Source organism: Bos indicus, chromosome 18, assembly GCF_029378745.1.
Source record: "Bos indicus isolate NIAB-ARS_2022 breed Sahiwal x Tharparkar chromosome 18, NIAB-ARS_B.indTharparkar_mat_pri_1.0, whole genome shotgun sequence".
In the NCBI taxonomy this organism is placed as follows: Eukaryota; Metazoa; Chordata; class Mammalia; order Artiodactyla; family Bovidae; genus Bos; species Bos indicus.
This window is the reverse complement of record NC_091777.1, coordinates 1,805,557-1,832,713: the sequence shown is the minus strand read 5'-3', so window position 1 is coordinate 1,832,713 and position 27,157 is coordinate 1,805,557. Positions and strand designations below refer to the sequence as shown.

At 53.1% G+C, this 27,157-nt stretch overlaps 2 long non-coding RNA genes across 2 annotated transcripts in view; one reads left to right on the top strand and one right to left on the bottom strand.

Moving 5' to 3' along the window:
* The window catches only part of LOC139177021 (uncharacterized), a 269,207-nt gene that overhangs the window by 208,798 nt on the left and 33,252 nt on the right, over window positions 1-27,157 (top strand). The gene's annotated exons all lie outside the window — the stretch shown is intronic.
* LOC139177020 (uncharacterized) lies at window positions 442-2,420 on the bottom strand. The gene is made up of 3 exons (XR_011561382.1): window positions 2,227-2,420; window positions 1,341-1,461; window positions 442-1,086 (listed from the first exon to the last, which is right to left on the bottom strand). It is a non-coding gene; the product is annotated as an uncharacterized lncRNA (long non-coding RNA).

The window sequence follows — 27,157 nt, the reverse complement described above, 5'->3', positions numbered from 1 at the left end:
CCCCCAGACGCTGCGGGTGGAGAGGGTGCCAGACAGTCCCTGGGCGAAGCTGCTGCCCTCACGCGTGCTTCGCCTCCTGGCCCCGCAGGGCTGGTTGTCAGCTTCCTCCCTGCTAGGGAGATCTCTGCTCCAGGGGCAGGGAGGCCGAGGCAGGCTTTGAGCCGAGGCCTAGCTGACTCCCAAGCCCACAGGGTCTTTCGGGGCTGCTCGTGGCCTCCAGATGGGGACAGGGAAGGACAGTGGCCGTGGCCAGTGCAGACGTGCTGGGCCTGGAGCCCGCCAGCCTCCAGGTTTGCGGGAGCACAAGGCTGCCCAGGCACCCCCCAGCCTGCCGGTGGGGGCCCCGCTGTCCTGCCCCCAGGCCGCAGTGCGGGGCTGGCGGCGGCTGAGGACTGGCATGCGGGACTCCCTGGTCCTCTTGAGGCGGAAGATGGGCTTCAACTCCTGTCTGAACTCATGAATGCTTCTAAAGTCACTGTCTGAGATTCAGTCCTTGGGCTCGTGTTAGAATAATCGCGTTCGCGGTCAGGTTTCTGTTACGATGCCGTCTCCCCAGGTGGCTGTGTTCTGCGGGGCGTCTTATTGCTCCCCGCATAGTGCGCACCTCCCAGGCCAGAGGCTGGCCTTCGTCGCAGCACGCGCGGGCCCAGGGCCTGGCTGCTCCAGGATGTTTGCTGAATGAGTGAGTGAGTGGCATGTTCAGGGCAGCTAAGGTTCTGGGTTCACTGGGCCCAGGAGTGAGGAGGAGCTGCTATCAAGCCCACTGCCTTCACCAAGCCCCCTGGGGCTGAAACCAGCCAGCTTTCAGTCCAGGTGCCTCCGGAGGGGAGAGCTGATGTGTTGAAAAGACAGATGCTTCTGCATCCAGCACACTCTTCAACTTCCCAGCGGTCTTTTCCACCCCTTTTTTATTCCTAGGAAACCTTTTGGCCCAAAGAGATGCTGGCTCCCTCCCAGGTAGGACGCACCCTGATGCTGACACGTGGGTGAGGAGCAGAAACACAGCGGGCTGAGGGCAATATGCTGTGCTGATCGTCAGGAGGCTTTACTGTGTGAAGTTCCAGATTGCTGTCTCAGCAGTCAAACCTCGGGGCGCAGGAAGACGGGGGTCAGAGAGTGAAAGGGGCACATTCTCCGGCCTCACTTCCTCATATGCCAACCAAGGGGCCCCCCAGACTGACTCCCACCTCCCCGCATGCCCTGAAGAGGAAAGAAGAGGGAGTCCAAGCCCACAGACCTGGCTGTCCCGGCCCACCTCTGCCTGCAGAGACCCCCTGGGCCTCTCGAGAGGAGAAGACACCCCCTCCCAGGTTGGGGCAGAGGTCTCCTTCTCCCCTCACCTGCTTCAGGGGGAAACAGATTGGTGTCCACCTGTGCAGGCTCTGGAGCACTGTCCTTCATTGGGAATCACCTGTTTCTTGCATCTTAGTGGCTGGAGAGAAGTGATTTGTCTGTGAGACTCTGCAGAAATTCCAAGAGTGAGGCAGGGACAGAGGCTGAGGAGACAGAATCCCGTGGGCTGAAGGGAGCTCCCGCCCACCAGGTGCTCCCGAAGTCTCTGGGGCCTGGCCCAGGCCTGCGCTGCTCCTCAGGCAGCGTCATGGGAGCTCCTGGGGCCAGGGCGCGTACAGGGAGCACCCGCCCTCGTCTGAGGCTGGGGCCCAGTGCTGGGCGTGAGAGGCACGCGATGGCGGGTCAGCTCGGGGCAATTTCCTAGCTGCCTCTCAGAGGAGGGCATCTCCAAGGGCCTGAAGCTTTTACCCCGGGGTTCGGGATGACCCCTGTGCGTGTCTGTGTCTCTGTTTTTGTGTGAATGTTAGTCACTCAGCCGTGTCTGACTCTTTGTGACCCTGTGGACAGTAGCCCGCCAGGCTCCTCTGTCCGTGGAATTCTCCAGGCAAGAATACTGGAGTGGGTTGCATTTCTTAATCCAGGGGATCTTCCTGACCCAGGGATCAAGCCTGGGTTTCCTGCATGGCAGGCAGATTCTTGTGTGTATGCCTGGGCATGCCCATGTCGTGTGTTCTCACGCACGCGTGTCAGTGTGTCTGAGTTCACACCCCTGTGTGTCCTTGTGTGTGCTCATGCCTGTGTGTGTTTCTGCATGAGGCCGTGTGTATGCTCACAAAACCCCGCACAGCCACTCTGGCCTCCCTCCAGAAAGCTGTCCTTCTCTCCTTAGCCTTGCTATTGATCTTTCCCCCACTAACCAACTCTAGCCTTGACCTGGACAGGACTGTATGTCCCGTGGGCTTCCCTCGTGACCCTGGAGGCCTGACATTGCCTGTTGACTGTTGGAAGCATCTGAAAGGCAGGAGTGGATATGAGATCCTGGTTCCTGGACTTCCAGACCCAGGGCAGCCTCCCACCTCTCCTGGTACATAACCCTTCTGACCTTTTGTTTGGTCAGAATGGAATGGGATTCTGTGGAATGGGTATTCTGATGACTACACAGTTGATTCAAAAGAACAGTTGTCAAACCCCAGCACCATGTCAGGCTCATAGCAGTTTCTCTGGAAGACAGCCCTCTGAATGTCTCGAGTTTGTTTTGTTAGGAGTACTGGGGAGGAATAAATCCTAGGGTATTTTCTAGTTGCATCTAAAGTCAGAGACAAAAGTAGAACAGATCCAGGTTCTGAGGAATTAAGTCTGCATGGAGGAGTGTGTAACACAGCCCCTTATTGTTATGACTGTTACTAATAGTACATAACAGTAGCAATTACGAATTTGAACAGCTACAACCACAGCTAACATTTGTGGAGTGTCTACGCTGTGTCAGTCGCTGAACAATGTGTGTTACCGTGATCTACTATTTCCTGTCATCCTTGCAACAACCCCATTTTATAGATGAGCAAATGGGGAATTCCCTGGTGGTCCAGTGGTTAGGACTCACTGCTTTCCCTGCCCGAGCCCAGGGAACAAAGGTCCTGCTAGCCATGTGGTGTGGCCCCACCCCCAAAAAAAGAGTAAATGGACCCATCTCTCTGTGTGTTTATAATTGCTTGCACCGTTTATATAAAATCAAGAGCAAGTGTGATATGGTGAGAAAGCACAGAACTGGCAGTCAGAAATCCTGGAATTTAGGCTTAATTGTGCCACCGATGCATCCCAGGGACGCAGGCAAGTCATTTTCTGGAATCCCCACTGAGCACCGTTGTATTTCTTGGTGGAGGTGTTTGCCACATCACCACGGTGCCTCTGCACACACGTCTTCTCCACCCAGGTGCCTTGGTCGCTCGGCTCTGGGCAAAGTCAGACCCAGGGAGGCACCCCACTCATCCGTCAGGCTCCTGGACCTGGAAGCCCGCCTCGCCTCCTGGTCACAGATTAGTGGCCCTCCCGGTGATGCTGCGTGTGCCAGCGCCCTCAGTGCTGAGCCCAGCCGCGCTCCGAGAGTTAAGAGCTGCTGGTGCCTTGCTTACAGACACCGTTTGCAGGTGGCGTGTGGTTGTCATTTGAAATCACATTAGGCTGTAACTTGAGAGAGAGGTTGTCAGCTTGTCTGCATTTGGAAACAGAGGTTTGAATAACGTTTCTGATTTGTCCCAAGCTTTTCCTGGGGATCTTGACAGGATCAGGGAGCAGGGTGTGGATGGAACCAGGGCGCCCTGGGGGAGAGGGGAACTTGTTGGGACCTGCTTGCGCTTCTGTGCACACAGGCCACCCGGGCCGCCCCAGGCAGCTGTGCATTTGCAGCTGGAGCTGTTTTCTGGAGCAGGCCACCGCCCACTCTGCACAGGGATGTGGACCCGTGGTGTCTCCTGCAGGAGGCGCTTGTCTCTGACCTGAGAGGCCACATGCTTTGTAATTAGACCACGAATGCCATGCTCCATCCTAATTTATTTTGGGGGATTTGGTCTCTCACTGGATCCCTTTCTCAAATTTTCCTTCAGGAGCTTGTTTCTTCCTCTTGTCTGTTCCTACCTTCTTGTCCACCTGTCCACCCGGAGGCCTGCCCGCCGGTGTCCCCCTGACTGCTCTCTCCCTCCGTCACTTCCTCCTACTTTCCTGCCTTCTCCTTCAGCTTCATGTTTTTCTATCTATTTTATTTATATAACAACCCCTCGCACAGCATAGCTCCATGAACTTTACAAATAGCAGCTCGTGTCATCCTCACAAAAGCCCACTGAGGAGAGCACCGCGATCACCTGAGGTTTAAAGCGGCCTTTGTAGGTTTGGGGGAACTGCGGGGCCTGGGGGTGGGTGCGGGGCAGGCTGAGATGAGGGTCACTGTCCATGGCTGCCAGCTTTCCAGTAAATTGTGCAGAAACCCCCAGCAAAGCAGAGGACCCGCCCCTCCTGCGCTGTGGCTTTTCCCAGCCCTGAAGGGCATCCTGCCCCCCAGTCCCTGCCCTGAGCAGAGCGAGCCCCCAGGAAGACTTACCCCTCAACATGCCATGTGGTGGCTTCCCACCTCCTGAAAGCCTCTTGTAAACTTCTGGGCCAGTGGGGCCACCTGCTGGGACTCAGTAAGACTCCTCACCTGGTTTAGTGGTGGAGTTTGTCATTAATATATCTTTTGAGGTAGGAACTATGAATCCCTGTTTAAAGATGAAAAATTAAGGTCTAGAGAGGTATAGCAGTTTGCTCAAGGTGATCCCACTGAAAAGTGCTAGGGTGGATATTTCAGCCCAGGCCTTCCTGACTTAGCCCCACTGAGCCACACCCTGGGGCCTCTGTGACATGAGGTAACAGTAGGGAGATCAACTGCTGTAACAATCCCCAAATCTGTGACTTGACACAAGAAAAGTGTGCCCACAATTCCCTAAGCAGACTAACCTGGGTGTCTCCTGGTGACTGTCCCCCAAGCGGTGACTGAGGGGCCCATGTGTCTCTGCTGTCATCTCGGGCTTCAGGGTCCTCAGCTAGATTCTGTGTATCTACCCAGCAGATGAGGAAAGAACGGAGGATGGTGTAGGAGGTTTAACCGTCTGGGCCTGGGAGTAGAGTTCATCGTCTCCCCACTTCCCTGGCCAGATTCAGACACGAGCTACAAACGAAGCCGGGAAATGTAGTCCGGTTCTGTGTCCAGGAGGGAAAGTTTAGTGAACAACCCAGCCTCTCCCATACAAGGTCCAGTCTGTTTCCAGTTTCAACGGCTATGACGTCCTGGCCGCCGTCTGTTAAGCAGGTCGTATCAATTTTTCAGTTTTCCTTCCCTCCCCATCCTTGGCAAGGTGTATTCTGGACAGAGTGCACTTCTTCGTCCCAAAGACTTGCCTCATGACCTGCTGCAGCCCGCGGAATGAGGGCGGACATAAGATGTTTCAGCTGCAACCGAGGCTCCCACCGTCGTGTGGCTGTGCTGGCCTTTCGTCCCCCTGCCTTGCACCTTGAGAGGGGTAGGCCCGGGCGGCGACTGCTCCTTCAGCCTGAGCCCTGGAATGAGCATGTGAGCAGACCCCAGTGAGAGCAGAGACGCCTCAGCCGACTTGCGACCTGTGAGCAGGACATATGCGCTTGCTGCTGTTGGAGTTTTTGTTTCACAGTGTGCGGCAGCACTCGCTGGCCTGCACAGACTATGCCGGACAGAGTGACGCTCACAGACCTGGCTCTCCCAGGCCTGTGTGGTGCCACTGGATGATGCCACGTGTGATGCTGTTGGCATTTGTTGAAATGCATGATCTCTTAGAGCCCAGGCCACGGGCAGACCCTCTCACAGAACTTCCCTTAGTGTTCCTGCTCCGTGGGTATTCAGAAGATGCAGAGGCTGCTGTTTTCTAGTTTGGTTCTTGTTCACAGATTCATCCACTTATCCTCCCCTCCCTGGAGAGTGGGGCTCATGGAGCAGGAGCCACATCAACTCCCCTTTCCTCTTGCTACCACGCTCGTGCCCCACATGTGGGTAGATGGTCAGACAATATTTGCTACACTGGATTGACTTGAGCATTCACCCCACAGGGCACGCTGAGTGCTGGCAGGAATCGCCGACAGGGCCCAGCCTGTGCTCCGTGCTTTGAAGATGGATCTGTCATTGTCTGTGAGGATGAGGGGCTGGGCGGCCTCCCAGGGCTCCTGGCCAGGGGCCTGGGCTTGGTGAAAATGTGATCCCTCTCACTGTCCTCAGGATCTCAGCACCCAGAACCTGTGTTAGGGAGAAACGAGGCAGTGTCACACACCGGTCCACACCTGTCCTGGGGAAGCCAGCAGGCTGCCTTATCTGTGGTCCCTGGTGGCCCCAGCAGTCCTGCTGTGGTTCTCACAGCAGGGGCTGCCCTGCATTGTGGGGAAATCAGTTTGCATCAGGATGCTTGGGGATGCTTCAGTGCTGGCATTTGCGGACCTGGTACAGAGACAGCTCTGGGCTCACTGGTGCTCCTCCCATAGTGGACAGTGACCCTGAATCTCGGACAGGCCTGTACTGTGGAAGCCACCCAGACCCCACAGACCTTGCTAAGCTAAAGGCTGTAGATTCGTGAAGGTATCTGGGCCATGTGGATCGAAGCTGGGTCAAAACACGAGGTCACAGGGCAGCAATACAAGTTAACCTCTGCTCCGAATCCTCCTAAAGTCAACTCTAACGACGGAAGGGCTCTCCTGCTTTCTCTGTGCAAAGAAAGGGATGAGCGACCACACTTAGCTGCAGTGGGAGATTCAGGGTTTATCATTTATCTGTAATTTATCTGTCACCACAGACAAAGTACTCCAAAGTTCGTGGCTTAAAGGAACTGTAAGCATTTATTATCCTCAGAGTTTCTGTGGGTCAGGAATTCAGCTTGGCCAGGCAGCCCTGGCTCAGGGTCTGTCACGAAATTGCTGTCACCTGGAGACTTCTGAGGAACGGCTGCTGTTGGGAGTTGGCAGGGGCCTCAGTTTCCCCACATGATTCCAGCTCCACGTCTGCTTGACTGTTCTCCTGATCTGGTGGCTGTCTTCCCTCAGAGCAAGTGATCTGAGAGAAACATCTAGGCAGAAGCCATCCTTTTTATGACTAGGCTTTGGAAATCATAAAGCAGTACTTGTGCAAACACTCTATTTGTGAGAAGTGAGTCGTTCAGTATGGACCACATTTGGAGTTAGACTTCATTCTTTGAAGGGAGGAAGTCAAAGCATTAGTAGATATATTTTAGAACCACCATAATGATGGAAAAGGGGAAATAGCCTTTAGTGCCCTATGCATATCCATCCCAACCTATTAAACCTTTTCTGCCTCCAATCCACAACGCAGAGGCCCTGAGACCCAGCGGGAGCCTCGGGCGGCAAAGGACAGCCCATCTATATGGACCAACTAAAGCAGGAGAGTGACAGAGACTCCCACGTGGGCTGAAAGGTGCAGAAAGGCCATGCGTGTGCAAAGGCTCTGCCTGGGCTGGGTGAGGGTGTGTCTGCGGGCGAGCTGGAAGGAGGTTGGCAGGAAAAGCCCCTCCCTGGTTGAGCTCACCTGTGTGGAGCCTTGAGCAGCGGGGCGCTGCATGGTCAGCCGGGCCCTCAGGAAACTGAAGGTGCTTTGGGCCAGTGCCTTCACTCTGCAAACTAGGGAAAGGGCCAGGGACGGAAGGGACACACCCCAGGCCACATGACGTGTTACGGGGGTGGGGCTCCCCATGCTTTCAGCCACCACTCTGCCTTTCCATTGAGGTGCCTGCCAGGAGCCACTCCTGGCAAAGACGAGGAAAAAGCAACAGCTGTTCTCAATGCAGCAAGGGGGGCTCCGGACTGAGTCAGAGAAGGGAACTCACAGTGGGCCTGGATCAGTCAGGATGGCTTTCTTCTTCCAGTAAGAGGATGCATAATAAACATTCGTGAAGGAGGAGAGGCCGGGAAGGTGCAATGGAAATCAATAGTCAATATCAATCGAATAAGACAAACTCATAAACTGATTTTTTAAACAAGAAAGAACACCGCCCCCCAAGCAGTAAATACAAAAGAAATACTAGCTCTAAAAAGAAACCATGCCTATTTATTGGCCTAAAATACACAGGAATGTCCTGTACAAGTGGTGGTGACATGTACTAGCGTCCGAGTCCAGCGTTGGTCAAGGAGTCAGTGCTCCTGTGAGCGCTCCTCCTCTCTGTGGCCCGGGGCTGGGTCTTGCGCCCAGACCTTGCATTTCTCCCAGCCCAAGTGCTGCCAAACTTGGGAGCTCTGGGAAGGCAGCACATGACCCAGATGAAAAGGACTGCAGAATTACTAAATGTCAGTTCCTGCCTCATCCACACATTCTCAGAAAATCTGCTAAGGGCGGCAGGAGTGGCTGGAATTCACCTTCAGGATCACTGAGGGCAGCGGACAGAGGCTGCCCAAGCTAGTTTAAAAGGACAAGATTGCTGATGGGAGCCTTGCGGGGTAGCCCGGGGCCCTGCCGGCCGGCGTGCAGCCACCCTCACCAGGGGTCTCCGGGGAGCAGCCGCTGCCTCCATCTTTCCTGTCTTGCCTCTGCTTCTCTTTGACACTCCCTTCCGGCAGTCTGGCCTTCTCTGCCGCGCCTCTCCACGGCGGCCCGTGCCTGTGCTGACCCAGGTCATGCACAAGAAAGAGGCGGGCCGGGGAGTCCAGTCCCTGCTCCAAACGCCTGTGGGGGGATCCGGCCAGCACCGAAGACAAGCTGGCCTCACAGGGCCTCGTGGGCTCGAATGGACCAGTCCCTGAGGCTGGTGGGTGTGCCTGTGCCACCTGGCTTTCCCCAGGTCCCCTCCCTGCACCACGCTGTCACCAGACAATGAGCCGATGGGGGTGAACCGAGGGGGTTTCCTGCCCTGGGTTCTTCATGCCTTGAGCACTGAGTGGGCCCACTGGGGGTGGGTTGCTGGAGGAGAGTCCTCCTGCTGGAGGGGTGGGAGACCCTCCTGAAACCCAGGGGCAGGGACGGCTGTGAACTCTGAGGCATGCCAGCTGAGAGCAGGGCTTTATGCCTCTGTCTTTCCCTGGGTTTGCTCCGCCCTCAATTTAAGTCTATTTAAAGACATATATTCAGTATCTGCTGGGAAATGGGCTCAGAAAAGAGATGGGGCTGGCCTGTGAGATGGCACAGAGCTGTCCAGGCCAGCAGATCCCCGGGAGAGAGGACCCAGGCTGAGCTGAGTCCACAGCCCTGGTCCCCCTTCCTCTGCTGGTTAGGCAGGTCCCTCTCCACCTCACAGGGCTTTTGTAAAATCACATAGTACACTGTGCATGAAAGCTCTAATTTAGAGTAAAGGATCACACAGCTGTAATTATTTTCCAGTCAAAACCTTAAAAGAAAAATTCCCAAAGATAGGCCCGGTAGTCACATAAGTGCCTCTGCTGATCTTAGAGGAGGTAGGATCTGGGAGCTACCTCCTCTCCCTGTCACTGAAGCATGTGTAAGTTGATGGTGGGTGGCTGAGGGAGGGGCGTCAAGATGCCTTCTGCTCACAGGGCGCACGTGGCCAGAGGCAGCAGAGCGCCTCGAACACCAGACTCAGAAAGCTGGATTTTATATCCAGTTGGCAGGGCTTATGTTGAAAATAGTATTTTAGGAGAGTGAATAACCCACACACAGAGTTTCAGCACATTTTCTCAAGACTCTGATTTAATTTTCAAGACACTGTGTGGGGGTTCTCAGGGGTATGCAAATTGGGGCCCTGGAGAGTCCTCCAGGCAATTGCTGCTCTGCAGGGCGCCCTTCCCTCCCCTGTGGAGTTATGATTGAGGAAGGCATCATGAGAAAGCTTCTCTCAGCTCGATGGCAGTGGTCTGTGCACCGCTTAAAGTAGCCGTACCCCATCTGTGCACGCTCCCCCTCCAACTAACCCCACCACACGCCACCCCCATCACCATTCTGCCTCATTTCCTTGGTTCAGGACTCTGGGCTTTGAGGTATGTTTTAGGTAGCTCAGTAGGTAAAGAATCTGCCTGCAGGACAGGAGACCTGGGTTTGACCCCTGGGTCAGGAAGATCCCCTGGAGAAGGAAATGGCAACCCACTCCAGTATCCTTGCCTGGAAAATGTCATGGACTCAGGAGCCTGGTGGGCTGCAGTCCATGGGGTCACAAAGAGTTGGGCACGACTGAGTGACTCACACTTACTTACTTACTTAGGCCCTTCCAGTTTCCGTGTTCATCTAGACCCCTTCCCCAGTGCTGGGACCCCTGGATTAGACGACTAAGAAGCATCAGATCCCCTTTCGTTTTATAACAACTTCTTCCCAGGTGCCAGCTGCGTGGCCCTTTGTCTGTACTGGATTGGTCTACTCCAGAACCCTCCCTCCGTGGAGAGGGGATTCAAATCCCCATAACTCCAGTGCAGCAGTAACAAATGCCATTTATTCAGCTCTTATTATGTGTTGGCACTGAATTTACTGCCTCATATGCATCATTTCCCTGAATCCTCAGAATAACCTTATTCAGTAATGTTATTATCTCCGTGGGACACAGAAACGTGAGTTTACTTTCCAGGTTCTCAGAGCTCCTAAATGGCAGAGCCTGGATTCAAGTACAGATCTGTCAGGCTGCAGTACACTGAGCTCTTAACCACTCTGCTAGATTAAGAGATTTGGGATAGAACCTTGGGGGATGTACTTGAAGGAAAGTTTTAATTTTATTGCAGAGGCTTTGCCCCATACGTAACCCCCAGCTTCTCACAGGGGATGACACCGCACACAGTGTCTGTTAACTATGAAGTATTTCCTACAAGGCTGGGAGGCCCTTGAGAGAAGGGGACGTCTTATTCATATTTCCGTCCTTAGAACTTAGTTACACCAAGAATGGGCACAAATCCACGCCAAACCAACTTTTTCTGGAGCCAGCAGTAGAAAGGAGAGGGTATCTTGACAGCCGTAGGTGCTTGCCTGGAGGCAGAAGACCTGGGCTGGGTGGCCGTCCTGCAATCATGCAGCGCAGCTCTTCTTGAGAATGGAGTCAGCTAAGGGTGGGAAAGGACAGGTTCCCAAAGACATCACTGGGCACCTGGGCCTGGTGGCCTGGGCTGAGATGAGCCTTTTTTTGTTTTATAAGCCAGTATGTTCCCATTTTGAGCCAGGTGACTTGAGTGTCTGACATTTGCCACCAAAATATCTTAATTCAGAGAACTTTAGTAAGGGCTTTTTAATTAAATGGACACTCAGCCAAAGCCTGAGTTCTGGAATGCCTCCCATTCAGTTTCTGGGCCTGCTCTGAACTTCCCTGGCTCCCTTCTCTGGCTACAGAGTCAAGGCCATTTCTCCTGCAGAACCAGCCCAGCCTGGCCAGAGCAGACAGCGTGAGGCTGGACTTGGAAGCAATCAGCGAAGTGCTGAAGGGCTCGTTTGTCTCCACTCTGTCATTGACGCAGCAGCCCTGGGACCACTGTTGCCATGAAAGATGGGTCTGGAATTGTCATTAAATTACATGCGTGTCCACTGAGCCTGGTTATTAAGTCTTTGGCAAATCAATTCTTTATGGCCTTTTAATCAAGAGCAGATAAACAGGGAAAGGAGCTCATGGAAACTCTTCAAAGAAAACTCTGAGCACTGTTCATCCAGGAGGCGGAGGATGAATAGTTCAAAGACTTTGGAGGCTAGGAGCCCCAGATAGCAGGGACCGTGGCTGGGCTCTCATGGGGTCAGAGAAGGAGCTACGTGAGGCCAGTGGGGAGGGGGCAGAAAAAGAGTGTGTGGAGCGAGAGGAGTGAGAGAACCAGAGGTCTTCATTTCACAGGTGACCCAGCTCAGGGCAGACACGACAGCAAGGACCATGCGTGCGGAGCTGGTGCCTGGCATCCCACCTCACTCCTGCGCCTCCTCGCCAGAGAGGAGCGCCTTGGTCCAGATCTATACAAGTCCGCAAGGTTGAGTCTACTCATGGTTCTCATTGGTCATGCTGGTCAGTGTTTGCCGTAACCTGCAGTGAAATGAAGAAAGCAGACTCAAGGGCTTTTCAGAGTTACTCAATTTAAAGGATTTCCTTGAATTCTGAGATCGCACATTTTCCACTCTTTTGACTTTACATTGCCCTTTCTGTGGTGAAATGATGGTGCTCATAGAGGGTTGTTGGCAAACTAAAAAGCTTTCAGGGTATGTCTCCCCGCCCTCTGAAGTCCGGACGCTAGCACAGCACTGCTGGGCCCCTGGTGATCTCCTGCCCAGCCGTCCGCCAGCCTCGAAAGGCAGGGGTCTGTGGGGAAAGAAGCCTTTGTGGGACCTCTCACCTGAATGGGCCTTTTTGTCCTTGTGCAGGCTCACCGCACCCAAGGGGATTCTGAAGTAGTGAATCAGGCAGACACTGTCTCACAGATGAGGGAAGGAACCCTGAGGAAGTAAGCTGCAAGCCCAGAGCCCCCTGGTACCTGAGGCCTGAGGCAGGATGAGAGCCCAGGGATGGCACTGTGGTCAGGAGCAAGACTCCGGTGCTGAGCCACCTGCCTTGAGGCTCTGCCTCTCCCCCCTAACTCATGACCCTGGCTGAGGGTCTTTGTCCCTGGGCTGGTTGCATCCTCCATCACATAGGGCAGTGGTGACAGAGTTGGCATCGTGTGCAGATCCCTTGGAGCCTCGGGCAGCACAGTTCTGCGTGGAGTCAACTCTGGCTGCCTCCCTCCTTCCCAGGTACCCCTGTGCTGGCAGCAACCGGGGAAGAGTGAGGGTCACTGCCTGGCACCAGATATGCCCAGCTGCCCACCCCTGGGCACTGGATGGCTGCACCCGCAGCTCATGTGCATGGTGGGTGTGGGGCCATGTAACCGCCCTGGCCAGCGGGTGCAGGCCATGTGCATGGTAGGTGTGGGCTGTGTAACTGCCCTGGCCAGCGGGTGCAGGCCGTGTGCATAATGGGTGTGGGCCGTGTAACTGCCCTGGCCACATGTGCATGGTGGGTGTGGGGCCGTGTAACCACCCTAGCCAGTGGGTGCAGTCTATGTGCATGGTGGGTGTGGGCCGTGTAACTGCCCTGGCCAGCGGGTGCAGGCTATGTGCATTGTGGGTGTGGGGCCGTGTAACTGCCCTGGCCGGCAGGTGTGGAGGCAGGGCGTGTGTCACCTCTAGGGGAGCGTCACAAGTCCTGTAAGTCTGCACGTCCTGCTCTACCACTGTAACTGTGGGGCGGGTGGGGCCTCCCTCAGCCTGAGCCCCGAGTGTGACGAGGACCAGAGTCCTCCTGTCTGGCCCAGGTGGGACCCACAATAAAAGAGGAATAACCCTGAAGATGCTGGGGATGTTTCTGCTTCCACTTGTTCCTGGCCACCCTGCCAGGGCAGGTAAAGTCAGGGGTGAAGAGACTCCATGGGGACCTGGGCTGAGACGTGTGCACAGGGAAAATCGGGGCTGCTGAAATGGGCTCCTCACTCTCCTCAGTCCTGAGAAGCTCCCTTGCTTGAGAGGCTGTCAAGTCTCACAGGCGCTGCAGGGCCCGTGTGGAAGAGCTGAGGGCCAGGCCCCAGGCGTAGCCTTCTCAGTGGGGTTTGCGTGTTGATGGTGCCTCCCTGGAGTAGCCCCACAGCCCCTCTGCGGTGGTTTGGATGACACAGACTTGAGTAGGACCCAGAGGGGTGACTTCCTGCCAATCCGGCTGTCAGGGGCCAACTGCCTCCCTAGAGTTTCAAGCCAGTGGAAGACAAGAAAACACACAAGTGGCTGTTATGCAAAGTGCTGCTATTAAGACAATTAAACTAGACAACGGCATAGAGACAGGGGATGGGGAAGGCAGAGGAAGGCCTTTCTGAGGAGGTGGGACTTGCAGGGTGAGAAGAAGCCTGCCACTGGGAAGCGGGTGCTAGGGAGAGAGGGTGGGGGTAAACATTGGTCTGCAGATGGTTTTGCATCAATAATCAATACACTGTAACAGATGCGAGGTGAGCACCCACTGTGTGCCAGGCCTCGTACTGGGGGCTAGGGAAACAGTGTTCACTGCTATGAAAAGAGGACAAAGACTTCACGCCACGTGTCACGATCCTGGTTGACCTGCCAAACGCCGTATGCGCCTAGTCTAGTCCCTCCTTGGGGCAGCCCTGTGCAGCGGCATCACCTCTATCACGCGGGAGACGCTTCAGTAGCAGCACACACCCAGGGAGTGGCGACCCTGAATGGCCCGCAGAGCTCTGGAGCTCCCAGCCTTCCCACTGGGCCTTCCTGCCTTGCCCACCGGTGCAGCCCAGGGCTGTGAGTGCTGGAAGGAGCCACGCGTTGTGAGCAGTCGTTCCAGCACCTGCGTGGAGTGGAGGCTGGGAAGCAGGCTGGGGAAGCCCCAGAAGGCGTTTCTGCAGGAAGCAGAGCAGGTGTGTCCCCGAGCCCCGTGCCTGTGTGCGGAGTGCTGGTGCTCCTGAGAGTCAGGCCTTTCCTCCCTGGGGAGCTGGAGCTGGGAGGGGAGGGCAACTGAAAGCACAAAAGGGGCTGAGTTCTGAAGCCCCAGAGGCTATCTGACTGCCTGGCTGATCCTCTCAATGTCTGGAACCCAATGTCCACGCAGCCTGCTGCAATCCTCCTTCTGGCATAGCTGTCCCCACAGACACTGGGTGAGTCAGGATGACACATGGGCCACTGGGGGTGAGGATCTCCTTAATTCTCAACCATAAACATCACTAGCCATGTTGAGAAATGTGCGGAAATGTGCAAATAAACACATGGGGGCTTCTCCTGTCTAGAGAGCATCCCCCAGCCCTGCCGACCTGGGCCGAGGGTATGGGTGGGTGGTCCCAGGCTGCCTCTTCAGATCTGTCTGCTTCTATCAGGAGGAAGTGGGTGCTCAGCATGCAGGGCGGGTGTGGAGATGGAGGCCTGGGAGACACTGTCCTCCTCAGGCGCCACCTTCAGAGGACAGAGCCTTGGCGGCCCGGAAGCAAGCCGTGCTGAGAAGGAGGGGGCAGCCGAGGACAGGGATGGGCAGAGGGCGAGGGGTCCCCAGACCATGGACAACAGAGACCAGTAGGCTTGGGAGCTCTGGCAAATTCAGGCCAGAGTGGAAAGGCCGACGGACAGACTGTCCCACCTGGGAACAGGCCCCTGTGCTGTGGGCGGGCTCAGGAGCCCCACCAGCCTTTAGATGGAGTCTCCTTTATTTTTTCCCTCCGAACACCATGGCCTCCTGAATTCCCCCATGGGAAAATGGCATAATTACTTGGGTCTCTTTCTTGCTTTCCACTGTGGACGAAGCTTAATAAATGAGCCCTCAGAGGCTGAGCTTCTGGGAAGTTGGTGAGGGTCAGGGCGTGGCGAGAAGCTGATGGAAATGGGACGGGGTCCCTGCAAAGACCATGATGACAGCATACATCTTTGCCTGGATACTCTCTATGGGTAATGCGACCTGTATCACCACACTGGAACCTCAGACGGCCCTGCTGACACCCCAGTTTGCAGTTGGGGAACACACAGGGCAGAAGGTGTCTTTGGGAGGATCAAATCCACCTGCCTAGAAAGACGCAAGCCCTCTCCTCTCTCCATCTCATTTTCCCTCTCCACAACGGGCCTTTCACAAACTCTCACCAAGGAGTTTGGGTCTGGGCGAACGGCTTTTAGTGTAATTGTCTGGTGCCACTCTAGAGAAAATAATCGGGACTGTTTTAGGGCACCTTGGCCCGATTGACCTCACTGGCACTTTTAAGGCTGGAATGTGTTGGTGTTCATTTCTGCAGCATTTGGTCTGTGGTTGGAGCTGAGCGAACAACGTGAAATGGGACAGAGCTGCATCCAAACACACCAAGGGACCCAAAACCAGCTCAGCTTGCAAACGTGCTGAAGGAGCCGGCCTCCAAGCCTTCCCAGACTCCTTCGGATTGATTGTATTTCCAAGAACGTCTGTTCTGGTGTTTTGTCCATTTTGCATTTAATTTTTGTACGATGGCTGCTGCTGCTACTGCTGCTGCTGCTAACTCGATTCAGTCGTGTCTGACTCTGTGCGACCCCATAGACAGCAGCCCACCAGGCTCCCCCGTCCCTGGGATTCTCCAGGCAAGAACGCTGGAGTGGGTTGCCATTTCCTTCTCCAGTGCGTGAAAGTGAAGTCGCTCAGTCATGTCCGACTCTCAGCGACCCTGTGGACTGCAGCCTACCAGGCTCCTCCGTCCATGGGATTTTCCAGGCAAGAGTACTGGAGTGGGGTGCCATTGCTTTCTCCATTGTACGATGGCAGTGGTTGGCAAATAATGTACGATGGCAGTGGTTGGCAAATAAAGGCTATCTGTGGTGCTGCAAGTCTGTGGAAATTGCACTCAGGGGGCAAGCTGATGTGCAGTCAGACTTTCTGAAAAGAGACGTCAGCCTGCTCCCCACTGAATCCTGTCAGGTGGGCCCCTGTCCTCGGCTGTCAGCCAGGGAGTTTACCTAGCCATTCACACGTGCCCTTGTGTCAGATGTTCTGAATTTTCTTTCTTTTTTATTTATTTATTTATTTATTTATTTATTTATTTTTTTATATTTATAGTTTTATTTTTTTTTCTCTAATTTTATTTTATTTTTAAACTTTACATAATTGTATTAGTTTTGCCAAATATCAAAATGAATCCGCCACAGGTATACATGTGTTCCCCATCCTGAACCCTCCTCCCTCCTCCCTCCCCATACCATCCCTCTGGGCCATCCCAATGTACCAGCCCCAAGCATCCAGCATCATGCATCGAACCTGGACTGGTAACTCGTTTCCTACATGATATTTTACATGTTTCATTGCCATTCTCCCAATTCTTCCCACCCTCTCCCTCTCCCACAGAGTCCATAAGACTGTTCTATACATCAGTGTCTCTTTTGCTGTCTCGTACACCGGGTTATTGTTACCATCTTTCTAAATTCCATATATATGCGTTAGTATACTGTATTTATGTTTTTCCTTCTGGCTTACTTCACTCTGTATAATAGGCTCCAGTTTCATCCACCTCATTAGAACTGATTCAAATGTATTCTTTTTAATGGCTGAGTAATACTCCATTGTGTATATGTACCACAGCTTTCTTATCCATTCATCTGCTGATGGACATCTAGGTTGCTTCCATGTCCTGGCTATTATAAACAGTGCTGCGATGGATGTTCTGAATTTTCATGCCCCGTGACTTTCACTCCAAGGGCCGGACACCAGCTTCTGAGCAGACAGGTAAGGAGGAGCAGCGTGGCCCGCGGGAGGCTGAGCGGGAGGTTGGGGGAGGTCCCTGGCGAGCAGGCCGGGGCTCCCAGCCCCTCCTGAGGGACCTGCGGGGCCGGGTCTCTCCTCCTCACTCCCCGCCTTCTCGGCTGCTTCTCCGTCCCTCCCCTGCTTCCTCCACCCCTGCTGCTCCCTCCGCCCTGCCCCGGCACGCCCTCCTCCGTCTCCCCCACGTGACTCAGTGTTGCCTCCTCGGAGAGCCCCACGCTCCTCTGTCTTCTCCCGTGTCCTTTCTCTCTACTGCCTGTAGTGTCATGTAACACGGCGTGCTGGCTCACGCCGGCTTGGTTACCGGACGCCGCCTTGTCAAACGTGGGCCCCGGGAAGGCGGCCGGGCCTGCCTCTGAGTGGCTTCCATTCAGGGAGGGTGAGCAGACGCGGTTGGCACCGCCTGTGAAGCACAGTTAGGGCCCTGCGGTCCGGAGAAAGAAGCCCCCAGGTCAGAGCGGGCGCGGCCCGAGGCTGCAGCTGGACAGACGGGACTGAGGGCTCGTGGGCCTGACGCAGCCTGGCGGGGTGGTGAGCTCAGGCCAGCCGGTTTCCACGCTAACGGAGCAGTCGTCCTCACCTGGCATTTCCCAAGAGGATTTCAGTGGGCTGTGAAAGAACTTAAACATTTTTGACAGCTCAGTATTTTCTTTTTAATGTATTAAGAGAAATGTATATATATAACTCAGGAATTAGGCTTCTAATTTTATGCAAACTGCTTAAGATGAAGCTAAAGCATTTGAGGTTTTTTTTTTTATTTTTTGTAAAGCCCATTTCAAGGAAAAGTCTAAAGCAGGAGTCTGGATCCTGTCTGTGACCCTCTGGCCAAACCCAGCCGCTGCCTGTCTTTTACATGAAGTTTTGTGGGAACACAGCTATATGCTCATTAGTTTACATGCTGTCTGTAGCTACTTTGGTGCTACAATGGTAGCACCATTGAGTAGTTGTGACAGCAACCATATGACCTACAAAGACTAAAATACTCACTGTCTGACCCTTCCAGGAGAAGTAAATAATTGTCAACAATCACTGAGGTTTTTGGGTCCCAGCGTGGGGGAGAGCCAGGCTGTGTCATCAGGGATCAGCGAGAGCCTAGCCTGCAGCTCAGCTCTGCCCAGCGGCCTCTGGAGCCTCAGCCTCTTGCCTCTGATCCCGGGGCCCTGGCGGGGCCGCCCGCTGCCTCACCCTGTGGAGGGTCTCCACCTGTTCAGGGCTCAGAGGCTCCCTTTGGCCCCCTATGAGAGGAGCCGGAAATAGGGCCAGTTGCTCAACCTGAGGAGGGATGGATTTATCAGGTGGTTTGAGACATTCAAGGCAGAGTTAGGTCCTTGCAAAGGGAAGAGTAGGGAGGCAAGAGACTGCGGGCTCAGGGTAAGTGGACGCTGTGCCCACGGCTGGAGCACAGGCTCACGTCTGAGGAGAGGCCCCCTCAGGACGCACTCCAAGCTGTTCACTTTCCCGCCTGTGCTGTTCAAGGGACACTGAAACTCTGTGAACAATTAGGTGATTACGCAGAAGAACAATAGCAAAACAGCTTTGCAGATATTCAGAGAGACCACTTCTCGGAAAGTTTCAAATCTCCAGGAAGAGTCTAGATGGGCCAAGTGCGAGACTGCGGGGAGAGGAGGCTCTGTAATTAAGGCGAGCTGGAGACCCCGCAGCCCAGCACTGAATGGTAATTAGACTCGGGGCAAGGGGCTGTTTGAAAGAATGACATAATAAAGCTCCCAGCCTGGTCGGTATAATTTCCCCTGGCACCTAGCTTGCATGAATAACACACTCAGTCGAACAGAAGAGTAATCAGCTTTGAAATATTCCTTTAATAATACGTTTGCCAGATCAAATATTAAAAATAGAAGATGGAGAAAAGGAGCAGCCGTCTCCCTAGTGGCATCGGCTCCATAAATACTGCTTCATTAAGCTGTCTGCATTGGTTCAAAGGGATGGATTTCAAAATGTGGCCGAGGTTCCAGACTGCTTGTTGTGAGGAGGTGGAAGACTCTGGGCTGCCAGTGTCGCCCTGCCGCCCCGTGCTGTGCCTGCTGCCCCAGCAAGGGGACATCAGCTAATAGCTGTAACTGGCCCGACAGCTGCCCGCAGGACGTGTGTTTGTTTATTTGGAGTTAAGCACCCTCCACCGGGCACCAGTGGCTTCCATCCCAGGCAAGCAGCAGGAAATTAATAATGATGGCATTTGACTTTCCCAAAACCTTTCCTCAGCGAAGTTTACATCCATCCTATTGGCTTCTCTCTGAGGTTAAAGGTAGGGCGGGGAAGGTTAAGGCTCTCTTGCCAACTCAGGGCCACAATCTGTGAGGAGGTGGCTCAGTGTAAGCCCAGCGCCTACAGGCACAGTGGTGTACAAGGGACTGATGAATTCTTAACTGTGGTGAGGGTTGGCAAAGCACTTGGGGGGTTGTATCTCTGCTCAGTTTAGGACCACAGATATTTACTGTTGGGTCCAAGGATCTATGCTGAAGAGCAGAAAGAGTTACTGCTTAAAGCTCATTTATCAGATGTAATTTTTGAATATTACACTTGCATTGCCTTGACCAAAGCTTTATATGACTATTAGCAACTGCAAATGCTAAATTCCTACAAGTATATTTAGACTTAATGTCAGGGAGCCAGGATCAGTGAACTCTTAAAGATGCAGAGGCAGAGTCTAGCTCTAGTTGATGAGTGATGAGTGTCCAGTGTCACATGTACAAAGAAACCAGTTCCTAAGTTTACGAAATCTTTCAATTTCATGTCTGTCCTTTGCCAAAACCTTGACTTTGAAAAATGGAGCTCAAAAGAATGAAAAGGTTGAATTTTGTCAAATTGTTATTTTATTTGCTCTCCAAGGGTCAAAGAGATAGTTCGACTCAGTGTTAAGTATTTTAAAAAAAAATTATTGATTTTTATAAGTATCTATTAAGTGCCTACTATGTGTTAGGTACCATGTTAAGTTTTTAGTGACTTAGTGAATTCTAAAGTGAATCAGACCTTAACCAAATTCACCCTGGTGGATGGGTGGGGAATCATCACCATCAATGCCTTCCATACTTTGCTTCTTCTTTTTGTCTGCAATTCTTCTGATCTGCTCATGTTTACATGAGACTCTGAAATATTTTTAATATTAATTCTCTGCCTTCTCAGCCACCTTCCCTTCCAGTTCCAGGATCCTAGGATTTTGAGAGGCCAGACAGGAATAGATACCAGCCAATCAATGCTATTAGATGGCAAGACGCACTCCCACGTCTATACACACTTCCTCGCCAGGATCACAGGGATTGACACTGCACCTTTATGTTGCCATCTCTTTGCCTGTGGAGGCTCTTGGGGGATGCCGAGCTCCTCCTGTGGATGGACACAGTGGGCTTCTCACCAGGGCTGTTCTCCCCGCATGGCCCTTCCTCATCTGGAAGGGCTTCCCTGAGTATCCCAGCCTATCCATTCTCTCCCAGCGGGAGCAGATGCCGTCCCCACCCTTGCTCTGTCCCCGTCGACATGCAACATCGACACACATGCATGCCGGGTTTGCTCTGCAAGCACCGAGACTCTGCCAGGGGCCTCTCTCTGGCTGCGATGTCCTGATTTGCTGCCTGTGTGCAGGCTGGACTGGAGGCGTTTGGGCCTCAGTTCCTTCAGGAGCCAACTTCAGCAGTGTCCAGCCTCTTTGCCCCTGAGGGCTGTTCAGCACAGTCTCCTGGAGGCCCCCCAGAACACTACCCTCAGCAACCACCCGCCTATCCCCGCACCCTTCCCTGACCTCCTTCTCTCCCCGTCACTCCGGCTCCGCTCAGGTCCCTGGGACTGCCACCTAAGGAAGGTCTTGCTCAGGAATCTCTTTCAGACTCCAGTTCCAGGATCCCAGCCTAAGCCTCTTGTCCCACGAACTCACTGCACATTGATTCTGCCAAGCATCCTCACTCAGCTGAGGCACTCTGTGCTGGGAATGCAGTGTGGTTACCGCCCGTGTGCAGGGGCCAGGGCATTCATCGGGGCTCGTTTCTGATGAGTCCCAGTCCTGCCGGCCTCTGCCTCTGCCCTCTCCTGGCATGCAGCGTATGTCCCCAGGGCAGGGGCTCTCTGTTCTGCTCTGGGCCAGAGTTAGTTATATGTGAATTGGCACCAACCCCTGTACCTGTCCCCTGGGCCTGTGACCAGTCTGCAGTTTAGGCCCAGAGATCATTCAGGTAAGAAGGCCGGTGGGTCCCGTCCGATAACAATCCTGAATCCAGGGGCCAAGCGTTCAGTTCAAGGAAGGGCAGGGCCTAGGATGAGCCTGAGGGTAAGCCCACCTGGGTTTCCATTGCAAAAAAGGAAAAACTGCCTGTTAAGTCCAGAGCATCTCTAGGCTGCTTGCTTAATGGAATGAAGCCACATTTCATACCTCTGGAGGGCAGAGGTTCTGTCTTTCTCATCACAGCCCAGTGGCCCCAGAGGCAGCCCAGTCACTGCACAGAGATAGTCTGCTGTGGGCGCTTCTTTGTGACTTGGACAGAGGGAAGGTGTCAGCAGGGAGGCAGCTGGGGTGTGGAGAGAAAGCCTGGGACTGACTCAGCACCACTGCTACCACAACCTATTTCTGGGCCAGCTTGACTCGGGCAGATCCTGCATCTGAGCCTGTGGGAGCCCGTGGGCTGTCCCCGGGACACGTGAACGACTATTCAGCCTCTCTCATCATCTCACCGGAAGGGAGGAGTCCTATCTGTCCCAAGCGCTGACAAGCTAGCGTGGTACAAAAATCACCACATGCCAGATGTAATGTCTGTATTGGTAACTTGGATTTTTTTTAGAATGGATTTAAAAAAAAGAGATTCTGCCCAATTTTACCCTCCTTGCAAATAGCTCAAACAGCTCACCAGACCCTCTCCCTCCCTTTCCTCTCCCCATCCTCACCAGTGCTCCCAGCCCTGGTCAGACTTCCCAAGGACAAGTTTATGGTCAGAACAAATGGTTTCCCCCTAGACTGAGGTTTCCTGAACTTCAATCACTATGTTCCACCTTCAGGATTTGTCATGTTGTGTACTGCTGGTACAATTACCTACCTCATGTTTTTCTTTAAGTAGACAGAGTATTCTCCCTCTCTTCCACCAAGCTGTCTCTCCCCACCTCTCCCCAGTGCTCAAGAGCTGCTAAGACACGTTAGAACCTAACCGAGACCTTGTTGATGCAGATACAGGGACTCAGCAACTTTCTCTTTCTCCCTCTGATGGTCCATGAATTTGAAGTTCTTTCATTGCCTAAAATCATCTCCATTCAGATCTTAATTTATCTCAGGCATCCATAGGGATTTTCACCCCACCCCCCAGCACCCCTGCCCTCTTTAGGAAACTTGCCTGTCACCAGAGTGGTCAGGACCCAGGATGGGAGTTCAGATGAACTCAGCTTGATTTGGAAGATGGGCTTGGGGGTCACAAGTGAAACTAGGATGCTTCTCCTCTTCTGATCTCCTTGCGATCTCATCTGGACTGGGAGGAGGCCCGGACTCTCGTAGAAGCCTGACTGTGATGAGCTCAGGAGCGTGGAGTGTGGAACAATGTTCAGATTCCTCTGGGACTGCGCGGAGGGTGACTATGGGGGGATGGAGCCCTCCAGCCACCCAGAGCAGAAGGGACCAGAAGAGGAGGGTGGGGAGGGGCTGTCGCATCTGAGAAGGCCTCCTGACCCTCGCTAGAGTTGCTGGGCAGGTGACAAGCTTTAGGCCCATTCCCGGGGACCCTGGGACCCTGCTCTGTGCTGGCAGGAGGAGAGCGGTTCAGCACTCCAGGGTGTTTTGCAGGTGTTCTGGATACAGCATGCTGCATTTCTATAGTCAGCTTCCTCATCTCTGAGATCTCTCAGGGTCTCCACTCACTCCGTGGTTGCTTAGTCGGTTTGCTCAACCCAGTGTCAGAGCCCGTTTCCCAGCTGTAAAGTCTGCAGGCTGCAGGACGTGGACTCCCAGAGGGCACTGCTGTCCTTATGTCTGTTGGAGAGGAAAACCGCTCCCTAGGCTCTACCTGTGTGGAGGGGGAGGGCCCAGGGCAAGTCCCCACTGCTTGTGCCCCAGGGCAGGGGGCATCCACCAAAAGGCATTGATGGCCCCAACAGAGTGCCTCCCCCTTGTCCAAAGCCCCTGGAGTCAGAGAGGGAACTGCCCACCCGCCAGCTCTCTAAGGAATGGGCTCCTTCCCCCTTTTGGGACCCCCCACAAGGTCATCATGTTTGCAGTCCACCGGTCATGTCCCCCAGGCATTGCTGGGATGTGATCTACATGGAAGGACTATGTAGTGTCTAATTCTATAGCATGCATGGAGAATTCGTCACACAAAACTGTCCCCTGGATTACTAAAAGCACTCTGTATAATAAATCATCATTTTGTATTAAATGAAGAGGCAGCCCCTTTCTCAGGATGGCTGTTCCCTCGTAATCATGATAAATGGAAAATCCCAGACAGGTGATTTCTAATAGACACACAAATGCACTTAGATTAATTAGATTACATTAAAAAAAACCTTTTCTCTTTTGGGCCATAAATCTAAATGGGGGCCTCTAAAAGATAATAGCCCTCTACACACTAAAATGCATTATGACCTAATAAAAGGTTATCGGTGCACATATGCAGCTCGGCGCTGGGCTGGAGGCAGCGGAATGGCATACGAATGTGGCTGGAGCTGTTTTAAAGTGTGCATTTGCCAACACAGCTAATGGCAGTCTCTGATGAAAGCGTGCAGGTGGGTGGATGGAAGGGAAACGGTGCACACATCAACTTCTGAGAAGACCTCTTAAACGGCAGCATCTCCCTCTCCAGCCCGGGCGTAAGGGGGAGGCTGCATTAGACTCACCCCAGGCGTGCCACAGCCGCCCGGCTCCGAAAGAGAACTGAAGGGCGCCGATTGACAGCCACCGAGCAGCCGAGGTGTGGAGACCGGTGTCTCCAGACAAGTCTTCACAGGCGGGGCCCCGGTGGCCCCACGACGTCCCTCCTTCCTTTTCTACGTCTGACTGAGTGTCCTGCGCTTACTGTGGTGAGAAAAGAAAGGTTTCACCCTGAGGAAAACATCCATTGGCCTTCGTCAAAAGTTTAACATTTAGAAATAGCTAAGAGGCAGGCAGTAGTGGAGGAAAGAGGAGAGTAATTAAGAGATCAACTTGTCTTGATTACAATCCCGAACAGTCGACAGAATAGGAACCCTGCACCGGTCTGACAGCGCCCAGCTGACCCGCAATCACCCTTGGAAACAGGCATTGCTACCCACATGGAAACTAAGTTGGGAGGGGCATTTGCCAGAAGGAGGAAGTAAACTAAAGGACACCCAGCTAAATTTGAATTTTAGGCACATGACAGATATCTAAATAGCAGTGTAAATGTGTGTACTTAAATTACATATAGGACAGTGTGTACATATGTCTTGTAAGTAAAACTTATCTGTTTGTCCGAAATTTCTGTTTTACCTGGTAATTCCAGCCCAGTGTCAAAGCCACACAGCCATTAATTAGCAATGTCGGGGCTTAAATCCACTTTGATTGTGGTTGTTTTGGTGATTTTGTCCTAAATTTCCTGGCTGATTTGTCACCAAACTACACCCCGGGGTGATTCTTTCCCTCTCCACTGAGGCTGTGATATCAGAAGCACCAACTGGACACACCTGTGGGCTGAGCACATGGTGGGGATATAGACAAGGTCTTAGACTCAGCATGGCGACCAGCTGCCAAACCAAACGTGGTACTGCCATCTGGGGGCGGGTGTTGGTGGAGGCCAAGAGACCCTCATGTATCCAACTAACAGTGTGTCCTGCAGCTGGAAATGCGGCCTTGACGTGGGCTCCAGGCACGCAGGGCAGCAGTGGCCCCTGTGCTCCTCAGTGTGGGGTAACTGGAGCCTGGGATCCCTGCCTCTGGCCGCCCTGCTCCGTGTCACCTACTCACTAGCCTCTGTGTTCTGTCCAAGTGCATAAAACTTTTATTTCTGTTATCTTCCTTTCAAACGTCTCCAAACACTAGGAAATAAACCGTGTGCATCAGTTTGGAACATAAAAAATATTTGTTTCTCCTTGTCCAAGCTGTCCAACCTCTTTCAGCCTTTTTTTTAACTTGGAAGAAATTGATTTTATTTTTGTGTTCTATGCTATGCTATGCTAAGTCACTTCAGTCGTGTCCGACTCTGTGTGACCCCCATAGACGGCAGCCCACCAGGCTCCCCCGTCTCTGGGATTCTCCAGGCAAGAACACTGGAGTGGGTGGCCATTTCCTTCTCCAATGCATGAAAGTGAAAAGTGAAAGTGAAGTCGCTCAGTCGTGTCCCACTCTTAGCGACCCCATGGACTGCAGCCTACCATGCTCCTCCATCCATGGGATTTTCCAGGCAAGAGTACTGGAGTGGGGTGCCATTGCCTTCTCCGTTTGTGTTCTATAAATAAGCATTTTAAAAATTATTTATTTATTTTTATTTATTTTTTTTTAATTTTATTTTATTTTTAAACTTTACATAATTGTATTAGTTTTGCCAAACATCAAAACGATTCCGCCACAGGTACACAATTTTTTAATTGAAGGATAACTTCTTTACAGAATTTTGTTGTTCTCTGTCAAAACGTGAATCAGCCATTGTTATACATATGTCTCCTCCCTCTTGAACCTCCCTCCCTCGTTCAGCTTTGATAGCATCTGTGAAGAATAACATTCATAGCAGAGAGATCTCTAGAGTTTCTTTCACATTTTCCACACTCTGCGGCCCCTTGCAGCTTAGGGAATTATACCCCATTGTTCACATTCTCAACCAGTTAAGCAGGAGTCCTTCTCTCACAGCTGGACTCCTGTAAGTGGTTGTGTATATTTAAAGGCTGTAATTAAGGCGCTATCAGTCAGAATTCCCATTAAAGTCCTAGCTTTGAAGTTTGTGACTTGGACTATTTAGCTCATAACATCTTTTGAAATCTGACATTTAGAAGCATGGCTCAGAAAGATTTGTACTTAAAAAAAAAAAAAAAATCTTCATTTTAAAGCTGGAAATAGAAGGAGATTCCAAAGTTAGTCCCTGCACAGGCTGGAAAGGGTGTTTTAGGCAGAAGAACAGCTGCAGTGTATTCTGTGATCAGACATTTCTCACACACTTACTGGGTCCCAAGCCCTGAGGACAAAGACTCTAGTGAAGACGGAACAGATCTTGGCGGAAGGAGCTCGCCGTCAGGCGGGGGAGAATGGCCCACAGTGGGAGGGACAGATACAGCACATGGAGCGGGTGGAAAGGTGGAGGGACGGGGTGCTCAGAGGCCCGAGATGGGAGGGGTGTGAGGGATGTGAGCCAGAGGTACGGAAGGCAGTGGGGCCAGGTCTCGAGGGTGCTTGTGTGCTAGGCCGAGGGACTTGCACTCCATCCTGAAGCCAAAGAGAAGGGCAGTTTCCGCCCTGAGTGAGGCTGAGGAGTAACGCACGTGCTCAGAGCCTTGTAGAAAAATTGCCTCAGTGTCTCCACCTGGAACTGCCTGGCTGGCCACTTCATGCCTCTGCCAGCAGAGGGCAGTGGGACTGAACTGGAGGCAAGGACAGCAGCCAGGAAGCTGATACAACAGTTGTGGGCAGAGGTGACAAACGGCGACTTGGAGCCGAGCCCAGCCTGCGCCTCCCGCCCCCCTCCCCTACGTCCATACACAATGTCTCCTGCATACTAACACTCAGTTTGTGACATTTCAAAGGTGTGGACATGCGTTTGCGTGTCGAGTCATATGTTAGATCACGTGTCCAGTGTGCGTCGTCACGTGTGAGCATCTTCTACAAGCGTGCCTTGGTGTGCAGTGCAGCGCTGCGTAGCGTGCAGTGGCACAGCAGCTTTGTTTCAAGCCCAGGACGTCTAGAAGCAAGCATGAAAGTAGTGGTGATGTAGCGGGCACTACAAAAGAGTACCAAGCAGTAACGATAGAAACTACAGTGAAAATAATTGAGAGAGTGGAGCGAGACGAAAAGATGGCAGGCGTTGCTTGTGCTTACAACACTGAGCTCCTTGCTGGGCAACACGAGGAGCTTACTAACGAAGAGCTGATGGAACTGGAGGCCTGGAGAAAGGATGAAGAGAGACACGAGGAAGAGGAAGTAACTGCAGAACCGAAGAGATTCACAGCTCAGGAGACGGCAAGGGGATTTTCTTTATTTGGGAGGCGCAGGCCCTGAACGGTACATGAAGCTTGCAGCAGCTGTTCAGAAG